Here is a 12,803-nt window from a genome sequence, read left to right as displayed (position 1 = left end):
TCCATGATTGGTTTTGGTGCATTGCTGTAAACAAACAAACAAACGTTTACGAAATCTTAATATCAGTCTCTGAAGTTTAGATAAGATGAAAAAGACAATGGTCGCAGTATATACAGTATATATATATATATATATATATATATATATATATATATATATAAATATATATATATATATATATATAATGTGTGTGTATATTTATTTGATCACGCCCAACTCTCCCTGTCCGGGGGGAGAGTGACTAGTTATACCCTGGTGAGAGAGAGCGAGTTGCGTGTGCGTCTATATCTATCTAAATATTTAGCCTTCATTTTAACGAGTCGCTTACAATAGTATATTTATATGTATATATTTGTAAGTTTTCAAACTTAATGTTTAAATGCCAAAAAGTAACAGAAACTATAACGGAAATTTAACAATCATAAAAGGCGTGTGTAAAATTTATTTTGTATATGCAAAATAAAAATTACTGTATTCCTTTTGTTTTCAAAATTCCTCAAATTTTTGCCCTTTTTGGCATTTCTCTTTTTTGTTCGTCCTCTTCCTTTAGTTTATAGTTTAGATGGCGAGCCATACGTTTCCCTTTATTAAAAGCCATTTTTTTTTCCCTCTCCGTGGGGAGGTTCATTTAGGAGACCGCTTGCTGGAAAATAGCTTTCTTAAATCTGGCCTGGCTAACAGTCGATAATACCCCCCCCCCCCCCCCCCCCCCCTGGACAGACCCCGACTTTCAAGCCCTCTTGACACAAGTCTGTTTCTTTCTCTCTTTCTTTTCCCTTTCTTAAAGGTCTTCTTGCCTTTGCTCTTTTCAGTGTTTTATGAACCAGACCTTATTATCTCTGGTTCTCAGTTGCTCTCCGTCGATTTTTATTCCAACAAATAACTATATTTCATCTTTTATAAGGAAATAGAACATCTATTTTCCAATAATATATCGTCTGTTGATATTTGTCTATTGTAAACAAACCGTCTAATACTTCCAATGTTTATTTTGGATTTGGATGTTGTCTTTCATTTGGCCCATTAGGCGAGCTCCTCTATTGTGTATGGATCTCTCTCTCTCTCTCTCTCTCTCTCTCTCTCTCTCTCTCTCTCTCTCTCTCTCTCTCTCTCTCTCTCGGTTTACATGAAAAAAGAACCTGTTCTTCAGTGTCATATTAGTTTTTAACAATACATATTTTGTGAATATTTCGAAAGTATTCACATCGGTTTAACCTCTGAAGCTGCTTACTGAATAATTCAGTCTATGTCTTTTAATGTATTATGAAATACAACCGTTCTATGCATTACTAAATCCATGAGGTGGTTTAAACATTTTCTTGGAGTACTCCACTGTCCACTAAAATTTTTTTTATAGGACTCCAGTAACATATATATATATATATATATATATATATATATATATATATATATATAGTATATATATATATATATAATATATATATATATATATATATATATATAAGGAACATTAATCCACATCCAATTATATATATATATTATATATATATATATATATATATATATAAGGAACATTAATCCACATCCAATTATATATATATTATATATATATATATATATATATATAATATATATATATATATATATATATATATATATATATATATAATTGGATGTGGTTTAATGTTCCTTAATGTTCATCGGCGACCTGAAAATGTAAAGAATCGTTTCCAATTATAAGGATAGAAGAATACGTTCCTTTTTATTCAGAAAACATTTTACCAACTTTGGATCTAATTTCTGTCTCTCTTGGCAAGTCTTTATTGGTAGTATTATCTTTAATATAAAGATGCATTGTTTCACTTTAGCAAAGAATAATGGGTTCTTTGCATTTGTGGCCTATTATTATTATTATTATTATTATTATTATTATTATTATTATTACTACTACTTACTAAGTCACAACCCCAGTTGGAAAAGCAGGATGCTGTAAACCCAATTGCTCCAACCGAGAAAAACAGTCCAGTGAAGAAATGAAAGAAGGAAATAAATAAACCCCAAGAGAAGTAATGAACAATTCAAATATTTTAAGAACAATAACATTAAAATAGATCTTTCTTATATAAACTATAAAAACTTTAAAAAATGAGAAAATGTAGAAAAGTGTTTCGTTATCTTTTGGCTTTATTTAAATTTTTCCGTTGCAAGCTTTGGGAAATTGACAGTACACATGTTTTCTTACAAACAAAAGCTATACGGAGATTGAAATTCTAGCAGTGTTATGGTCTCACATGGACAGATTGTATCCCAGGAGATTACACTACAATTTGTTTTTTCGAAGTTTTTGTCGCCACTAACAGTAAGACAATCTTGATCCACGCGACCGACTTTTCTTTGCCCTTCTTACCCAGCTCGCTCGCTCTCTCTCTCTCTCTCTCTCCTCTCCTCTCTCTCTCTCCTCTCTCTCTCTCTCTCTCCTCTCTCTCTCTCTCTTACACATGAATTTGTTTCATTACTAGTCTCTAGTTTGATTAATTGTATGTTTAAATTTTCATTTTAGGTTTACTGTTGAACTTTCATCTCGACTGGCGTTCTTAAAATATTTTAATTGTTCATTACTACACTTGTAGTTTATTTCGTTATTTCCTTTCCTCATTAGGCTATCTTTCCTTGTTGGAGCCCTTTGGCTTATAGTATCCTGCTTTACCAACTAGAGTTGTAGCTTACCTAATAATAATAATAATAATAATAATTTAGTACATATATTTTCATACGACTTTTCCTCACAAATGTTACACATTTACCTGTCACATATACTATTTTTTCAAAGGACTGGGTTTATTATTTTTGGGTAAAGACTTCGGACAACATACAGAACATCTGAGGGGTATGTCAAGGTCGCACATATAGGTCAAGTGTCCAAATAAACACGGTTCTAACTTTAGAATTATCAGAAATATACATTAATATATAGTATGAGTACTCCACTGTTGAACTCTGTGAAGAGAGTGTACTCTTGGTTTGTCAAATATCAAGTAAGAATTTGCCACTAGGCTAAGGACATCCGAAAATTCATTTTGAATTGCATGTCTCAGTATGACTACCAGTTTACGCGACCTGTCAAAAATCGCGATTAAATATTTAGATATATATATGAACACACATATTCATTCCTTCCCACCCCTCCTCCTTTCCTAACTACAACACGGCTACTCCCTCTCCCCCCTACCCAAGGGACGTGGCGAGACCGAGTAGTCATACGTTCTGCAGTGCCGCTCAGCATGACAGGATATATAAATATATATATATATATATATATATATATATATATATATATATATATATATATATATATATATATATATATATAACCACACACTTGCTCTTTATTACATCTGGGAGAGTCTCCTTGAATCTGTAATACAGCCTTTACGAGTCATTCGGAGAGATGTTGAGTAGAGATAAGAAACGGACCAAAAAAAATCATTAAGGCCAATTCTCTACAAGATTGTCTTTTGTCGCCCATGCCTTGCCCTTTGTTCATCTTCAGTGGCCCTTCCCCACCCTTGGAACCCTTCTCCTCACCATTCGTTGTCCAGGACCTTTTACTACATTAATTTTCACACATTTTTTATCTCTATTTTTATCTCCATAGATTATCATCTGCCTTATTTTTTTTTTATCTTGTCGCCTTCACCCGTACCATCCAAATCGGTTCAACATAAAAACTTTTGCTTCAAGTTTGAACTTTTGAAGTTCCACCAGTTCAACTTGGACACAGCTGGAATAAAACTTCTAGAATACTGAGCATCATGATGGTTTAAAGTTTCACAACTGTTCAATTAATTTGAACTAAAGTCAACTGTTCGTATGTATTAGATTAATCAGTTACCCATCTTTATCTCGTTCTTTTGTGCAATGTAATTTTAATGTCTCTGTGAACCTCTGAGAATATTTCATGACAATTTGTTCTTCCCTCTTATAACAATGACCCACTGTTCATGTAGAAGTCTCGGCTCCCCCAAAACCAAGATTCACCCAGAGCGACGTGTCACTGTAGGACTGGAAAGGCAAAATCCGATGCGTCCTTCTGGCGAATTGAAGAAAAGGTCAGGGGTCGTTTGTGTGTGTGGGGTGGGGGAAGGGGGAGGGAACTCTCCGTTGTCATGCAGCTCCTTCTTCCTTTCCATTTAACGCCATCTCCTTTCCTTCACAGACAAGGTCTCGCGAGATAATGAACCTTTTAGATCTCTCTCTCTCTCTCTCTCTCTCTCTCTCTCTCTCTCTCTCTCTCTCTCTCTCTCTCTCTCTCTTCTTCTTCTTCTTCTTCTTCTTCTCTCTCTCTCTCAGCAAGAGCTTCAAGTATGATGAAACGGCGCATAGTTTATTTTGAGGTGTGGGTCTTATCTTGTCATGCACTTTATTACATACATCAATCTATTAGATTGTTGTGGATTTACTACACAATTTAATCAACTTGCATATAAATATAAAACAGTGCAAGGAGATTAGCGCGTTTTTATTTCGACTGACAAGAGATATTTCCATTAATATTCCGGATTCATGGTTTATTCCAATAGGTTACCTTTGTCGTTTTGCTTGGAATTCTCGAAATTTTGCCTATTGTCACCAGTGTTTCGATTTGAAATATTGCCGTGCAAACGACTAAGAATTGGAACTCGATTCCATGTGTGACTGACGAAGCGAATCAAAAGTTTGAAAGGAGAGAGAGAGAGAAAGAGAGAGAGAGAGAGAGAGAGAGAGAGAGAGAGAGAGAGAGAGAGAGAGAGAGAGAGAGAGAGAGAGAGAAAGAGAGAGAGAGAGTTTTTTTTGCTGAGCCAAGAACTTTTGCTCTGATTGAAGGGTAGCGGTCATGTTAGCTTGGACAGCTATTTTTTTTAAGGGAAAACCATTTTTACTTTTTAAAATTTAAAGCTCAAACTGCCTATCCTACTCTCAAACTGAGGCAGCTGTGAATTTTAAAATGATCTTAAATCAACCGAAAAATTTTCACCTGTCATGATATTTCGTCAGTTATGAAGACTTACTAACCTCAATGGATACTTCAATGGATTTTTATTTAGATTCCAATGGAAACCTTAGATCACGCCCTGTCTTCGTTTCTGTATCCAGTATGCTGTAGGCCCCCGAAGTTCCTGTTTACAATTTTATTTTCTAGAATTCCCAAACATGTATTCTCTTATTTCCGTTTTCCCTGACTTTTTTTTACTTCCGTCTTTAAATTTTTTTTTGAATTTTTGGGAAATTAAGGTACACTTTTTTTCCTTCTCTATCAATTTCCCTAAGTTAGGTCAAGGTCATGATGTTGCTTGACCTGTAGTTTTTAAGCATTAAAACCTCCCCCCCCCCCCCTTGGAAACTATTCAGTTGAATGTATTATTATTATTATTATTATTATTATTATTATTATTATTATTACAAGCTAGGCTACAACCCTAGTTGGGAAAGCAAGATGCTATAAGCCCAAGGCTCTAACAGAGAAAAATAGCCCAGTAAGGAAAGGAAACAAGGAAATAAGAAAACTACAAGAGAAGTAATAAGCAATTAAAATAAAATATTTTAAGAACAGTAACATTAAATTAGAGCGTTCATATATAAACTATAAAAACTTGAAAAAACGAGAGGAAGAAAAATAAGATAGAACAGCGTGCCGGAATGTACCCTTAAACAGGAGGATTGTAATCCAAGACAGTGGAAGGCAATGGTACAGAGGCTATGGCACTACCCAAGACTATAAAACAATAGTTTGATTTTGGAATGTCCTCATGTCCTCCATCTAGAAGAACTGCTTACCATAGGTAAAGAGTCTCTTCTACCCTCACCAAGAGGAGAGTACCCACTGAACAATTTCATTGCAGTAGTTAACACCTTGAGCGAAGAATATGGTTTGGTAATCTCAGTGTTGTCAGGTGTATGAGAGCAGAGGAGAATGTGGAATAAATAGGCCAGACTATTCGGTTTGTGTGTGTGTGTGTGTGTGTGTGTAGGCAAAGACAGAATGAGCCGTAACGAGAGAGGGATCTATGATCCAATGTGGTAGTGTATGGCCAGTCAAAGGACCCAATAATTCTCTAGCAGTAGTATCTCATCTGGTGGCTGGTGCCCTGGCCAACATAGTGCCATGATTTCGTAGTGATGAGCATTTGCAATTAACTCCACAGCCATCACTCTTAATCAGGCGACATGAACGAAACATCCAAGACCTACTCTTTCTGTAGGTCTCGGTAACATCTCACGTTCTGAAACACCAGGGATCAAGCTGAAGGGAAGTTAGGCCATATGACCACACCCTCCCCACCTCCCCTCCCCCAAAGGAAGAAGGCCAAAGTTTGGATGCGGAAACACGAGGGCCTTAATTGAATTACATCCCCTTGTGTCTCCTTTAAGGTTTAAGGAGTTGTTATCGAAGAAGGCGAGAGTGGAATTCGTGGACGAATGCCCCCAGGAACTTCTTTTTATTCGTTGGTGGTCGTGGTCGTAGAGGCATAAGCTTATTAGGGAAGCCGTGATTTGGAAGACTGAATTAGATTGAGCGTTTACTTTTCCCTGTAGGGTTTATTCGACTTTTCCATTCACATGAATAGTTGGAGCGTGGCGTTGTATCTGAATAGTTTTAAACACTTTCGATGGTTCCACATAATGATTTTTAAGAGAATATTATCTTTGAATGTTGTGTTTCGTTTTACGTTTTGTCAGTTTTTTTTTTCCTTTGCAATAACTTTGTTTTTTGTCAAAATATATTTCTCTTTGCAATTGTGCATGCAGTGCACGGAAGAGTATTGTTCACAAATTCCTGCAAAACATGGTGCTTTAGTCAGCATCGGCCTTTCTACTGTTTCAGTAGTTCTCTCTCAGTATCCAGTTCTTTTCACATTTCTTTTTCCTCTCATCAAGTTATTTACATTCACCTCCATTCTACGGGAACAACAACTGTATTTCATTCTTTTCTAGACTGATCCTATTTCGTCCTCTTTTTTTTCCTCATATTTCTTACTGGGTAACCCCCCCCCCCCTCCCCCATATTTGCTTCTCCCCCTTTCTCCTATCTATATCCTGTTGGGAGAACAGAGTTTACTCTAGCCGTGACCTGATTTCGAAGGGAACATTATAAGAGGATACTTGAAGAAGGAAACAGTCTGTGGGAATTCCTGAAGGGAATATAAACCAAAAGATGAAAAAAAAAATGGGATAAGTTTTATATGAAAGAACTTTTGAAATGTGACCATGGCGACGATCTCCTACGGGAGATGGTTCCCCAGAAAGCTTTTTATTGTTCTTATTTTGGATTACTTTCTGAAGGATAACTGAACATCTACACAACCTCTTGCACTTACTGCACCGCCTCTACAATGTTTAGAACGCTTCCCGAAGGCTAAAATCGGTGGCTACACAACCACTTGCACATACCTAAGTGCCTCTACAATGTTCAAAAACGCTTCCTGAAGAATAAAATCACTGGCTACACAACCACTTGCACATACTGAAGTGCCTCTACAATGTTCAAAACGCTTCCTGAAGGCTAAAATCACTGCCATATTTTTGCTCAAACAGCTTCTATAATGTTTAAAATGCTTTCAGGAGGCTTATTCACTTCTTAACTAAAAACAGAATGTAATGTGGTCGGCTTTTACGATAAATTAGGAGAAAAAGATAATTTGGGTAAAACTTGCAAGTTTTTGTTTTCGACCGGTACCAATTACAAAGCTTTGTACTTTACTGTAACAATGCTTCAAAAATGTAACTGAAATGCAAACAACCAACCAAAAATGAAATTTTCCAGTCTGCAAAAGCTTGGTCTTTCCTTCAATCGCCATTTTGTAACTAGATGGTTATTCAGGTATAATTTAAACTATGTTATACACCAGCTGAATATGAAAGTCATACCCTAGTAAGCAGCTGAATATGAAAATCATATGCTAGTAACCAGCTGAATGTGAGTTATATGCTAGTAACCAGCTGAATATGAAAATCATACCCTAGTAAGCAGCTGAATATGAAAATCCTATGCTAGTAACCAGCTGAATGTGAGTTATATGCTAGTAACCAGCTGAATATGAAAATCATACCCTAGTAAGCAGCTGAATATGAAAATCATATGCTAGTAACCAGCTGAATGTGAGTTATATGCTAGTAACCTGCTGAATATGGTCATATGCTTGTAACCAGCTGAATATGAAAATTATAAGCTAAATTTAGTATCCAGCTAAATGTAAAAGTTATTTGCTAGTAACCAGATGAATATGAAAAGTCATATGCTAGTAACCACCTGAATATGGTCATATGCTAGAAACCAGATGAATATGAAAACCATATTCTAGTAACCAGTTGATTATGAAAGACACGCTAGTAGCAACCTGAATATGGTATTATTGCTAGTAGCAACCTGAATATGGTATTATTGCTAGTAGCAACCTGAATATGGTATTATTGCTAGTAGCAACCTGAATATGGTATTATACTCGTCGGCTTACAAACACCACGGTATTTATTGTTTTATTTCATGATTAAAAAAATGAGCAGTACAAAGAACCATTACGGAAGCTGCCCTCTTCAGAGTGATTTGTTGCATAGAAACAACATAAATAAATATCTTTAATTAATAAATCAAATTAATTTTCAATAACTAACTTCATTACTACTTTGACATCATAACTTTTTTTACCTTCGAATAGGTCCATCAGACATTCTTCTTGCAGCAGGGCTAGATGCATGAACCAAAAAACCCTTCCTCTCCCTTCTCGTCCTTTCCCTTCCTATCCACTCTTGGCTGCCTATCAGGTGGCCCCTTAATCAACTTAAAATTGCACGAGGGTCTGCCCCTCTCTTTTACTCTCCTCCTATACTTCTTTTTCTCCCTTTTCCCTTACTCCTTCCCTTCCCGAGCACCTGCCTTAGGGCTATAAACAGGATTGTATCCAGGGGTACTCTTCCTTACCCCTTATTCCCCACTTCCCTATTATTATTATTATTATTATTATTACTATTACTATCCAAGCTACAACCCTAGTTGGAAAAGCAAGATGCTATAAGCCCAGGGGCTCCAACAGGGAAAAATAGCCCAGTGAGGAAAGGAAATAAGGAGATAAATAAATGAAGAGAACAAATTAACAATAAATCATTCTAAAAAAAGTAATAACGTCAAAACAGACATGTCACATATAAACTATTAACAACATCAAAAACAAATATGTCATAAATAAACTATAAAAAGACTAATGTCCGCCTGGTCAACAAAAAAGCATTTGCTTCAACTTTGAAATTTTGAAGTTCTACTGATTCAACTACCCGATTAGGAAGATCATTCCACAACTTGGTAACAGCTGGAATAAAACTTCTAGAGTACTGCGTAGTATTAAGCCTCATGATGGAGAAGGCCTGGCTATTAGAATTAACTGCCTGCCTATCCTTATCCTTGTTGTTGTTGTTGCATAGGCCATAGCAGGTCACTTAGTAATGGATATCCCGTAAGTTATCCCCATGGAAAGCCATTAATTATTTAGTTATCGTTACGTCTGTATTTGCTTTTACCTTCAGAACAATCGGTAACTAAAGGGTTATATCTTTTGAATGTTTATGCGTGTGCACAGTTATATAATATTGTTTATATATCTTTTAAGCTAAGGATGTTCATTGCTTATTGGATTAAATATTTTAAATAGCGTCGTTATTTTGAACATAAGTCAGTGTAAAAAAGGATGTTTACTGTCTTTATATAAAAGCTTTGAACAAATCTAAAGTTAATTAATAAGAATAAAAACGGGATTCCGTGCTAAAACATGTTTACACATTATTGCTTGTATTCAGATACTAATCTTGTCTGGCGAATCAGGACGATCAAAGACAATGAAAATAATCTCCGCGTTTTTCTTGTCATTCAATTAAGAAATAAGTGTAAAGTTTTTTATATAAACTGAAGTACTTGGAGTAATCCATATTTATTTTTATTGATTTAAACAGTAATGTACATTATGGAAGAATGGGTAATTTCTTATAGAAGTGAGAAATATAAACGCAATCTTATGACGTGGTCTCTAAGTGTCCTATCTCGTATCTCATATTTACATTTCGTAAACATGATTTACCAAAGTGCTCTCTCTCTCTCTCTCTCTCTCTCTCTCTCTCTCTCTCTCTCTCTCTCTCTCTCTCTCTCTCCCCAGTAAATATCACTGCATCCCTCCACCGACCCACCTTTCATTAGATATTTGTGTTGGCTTTGCCTTTCACAGTCGGCTGTTGCAATTTCGGCCCGTATTATTGAGTTGATCGACCCCACGTTGAGTCGGTATTGCAATTGCAATTTCCCAGAGCAGACGCCTGGGTTTGTAGTTGCAGTCCTCTTGGAGGCGACATGTTCTCCATTGCCTTGCACTTTGGGATACTACACCAAATATATATAAACAGGTGAGGTTTAATCATTATAAACGTTGTGCCAGCGTCCTTTCAAGGGGGAAGTCATATAACCAAAGGCTTTAGGAAACAATGCGGGGGGGAGAGAGAGAGAGAGAGAGAGAGAGAGAGAGAGAGAGAGAGAGAGAGAGAGAGAGAGAGAGAAAAGAAGAAGAAGAAGAAGAAGAAGAAGAAGAAGAAGAAGAAGAAGAAGAAGAAGAAGAAGAAGAAGAAGGAGGAGGAGGAGGAGGAGGAGGAGGAGGAGGAGGAGGAGGAGGAGGAGGAGGAGGAGGAGGAGGAGGAGGAGGAGGAGGAGGAGGAGGAGGACATACAGTACGTCAGCTTCGCTATGTAAATTACCCACATGGTACAGTTGGCATCATTAGTTCCGATACACTTTACGAGAAGCTTAGGAGACGTCTGATATCTGCATATTGTAACAGGTAACGTTATGTTTAACCAAAGAGAAACTGTTTGTCTGAATCCCTGTAAAGCAGTTTGTTGAGCCCGTAAACAAGGAATTAAAAGCATTTATATTATGTTAAAAGAAATGCTGTTAACTAAACAGCAATATTTCTTATTACATAACTATGTAAAATTAATAAAATTAATATCAGATGTCTCCTAAGCTTCCCATAAAGTGTATCGGAATTATTGAAGCCAACTGTACCTATCATTGACAACTATATGAATTTATCATTAATATTATCCCCCTCTCATAGTCTTTGCAATAAGTTTATTTATTATCAGTTAATGTTTACATAATTAGCATTCTAATGGATCTGGTAAATGATTATTTACTGGACTATCAACTCCGATCGAAGTATCAATAATAATTATACTGTATGTACATTCAAATGGTTTATACCTATAGTCAATTTATTTTAATGAGGCGCCTTTGCACTGACTCGCAGCAGTGCCCTTTTAGCTCGGAAAAGTATAATGATCGCTGATTGGTTAGAATTATCTTATCCAACCAATCAGCGAGCAGGAAACATTTCCGAGCTAAAAGGGCACCGCTGAGTCCGTGCTAATCTGCCTCTCTAAAAAAAATTGACTATAGTTATGTAGATTTAGATAGATCGGCAGTTAGGGTTAACGAAAAATACCCTGATAGTCAGGTATTTAAATATCATGTCACTGTCAGTTTATAGAAAACATTCATGAAAGATATCGGGAGGAAATTATTATTTCGAGCTTTATCCCACATATTCTGCGCGTGCATACACACACACACACACACACACATATATATATATATATATATATATATATATATATATACAGTGTATATATATATATATATATATATATATATATATATATATATATATATATATATATATATAAATTCTGTGTATGTATGTGTGTAGAGAGAAAGAGAGAGAGAGAGAGAGAGAGAGAGAGAGAGAGAGAGAGAGAGAGAGAGAGAGAGAGAGAGAGAGAGAGAGAGAATAAATATAGTTTTGTTTAACTGTAGCCAAGGTATTTCATTGGTCAAGATAATCCCATATGTGCCACCGATCCTGTTGCATAATAGAAGCACCGGTCTGCATTATAACTACGTGCAGTATACGTTTTACCTCTGCTACCTTTATTAATCAGTGATTTACCTGGATTAAGCGAAGAAACCCATACGAGATTATGAAGTAATGTTGAGGCAATTTCATTATGAAAGATATAGGCTCAAGTTAAGAGTGCATTATTATTATTATTATTATTATTATTATTACTTGCTAAGCTACAACCCTAGCTGGAAAAGCAGGATGCTATAAGCCTAGGGGTTCCAACAGGGAAAATAGCCCAGTGAGGAAAGGAAACAAGGAAAAATAAAATATTTTAAGAATAGTAACATTTAAATATTTCTTATATAAACGATAAAAACTTGAACAAAACAAGAGGAAGAGAAGTAAGATAGAATAGTGTGCCAGAGCGTACCCTCAAGCAAGAGAACTGTAACCCAAGACAGTGGAAGACCATGATACAGAGGCTATGGTACTACCTAAGACTAGAGAACAATGGTTTGATTTTGGAGGATTTTACTGACTATGAATATGATTCTAGTTATTCTTTCTTAAAAAGAGAGAAATAAGCAGCCCTGTAAAATTTGTAAAGCAAGTAAAACAGACTATGAAAAGGATGGAAGGGAACAAAAGGTGTCCGTTCCTGAGGCTGAAAGGATGCTGTAAAAACAAAGAGAAAACCCCGACTGCGCTGCCAAAAGTGCAATGTGAATGGCATAAAATGAGAGTGAAATGGTGTTGAATGAGAGAGAATGACTTGGAGAAAAGCGAAATGAAAATAGAGGAGTTTAAAAGAAAGTGGGGAAACGAGATTGCGCTCTTAATTTTGCTGAAGATGTCCCAGTGAATTAAATCAGTGAAATATATGTTCAGGCGAAAAGTAAATAATGGTGATTGATGATGGTAAATGCT

The 12,803-nt window shown here is 35.9% G+C and overlaps 1 protein-coding gene across 3 annotated transcripts in view; it reads left to right on the top strand.

Annotated features, from left to right (window-relative positions):
- The window catches only part of LOC137632770 (hypoxia-inducible factor 1-alpha-like), a 199,233-nt gene that overhangs the window by 166,142 nt on the left and 20,288 nt on the right, over positions 1 to 12,803 (top strand). The window lies entirely within an intron of this gene.

Source organism: Palaemon carinicauda, chromosome 42 (genome assembly GCF_036898095.1).
Source record: "Palaemon carinicauda isolate YSFRI2023 chromosome 42, ASM3689809v2, whole genome shotgun sequence".
In the NCBI taxonomy this organism is placed as follows: Eukaryota; Metazoa; Arthropoda; class Malacostraca; order Decapoda; family Palaemonidae; genus Palaemon; species Palaemon carinicauda.
Note: the sequence above shows the minus strand (reverse complement) of the source record. Positions and strands in the feature narration are given on the sequence as shown.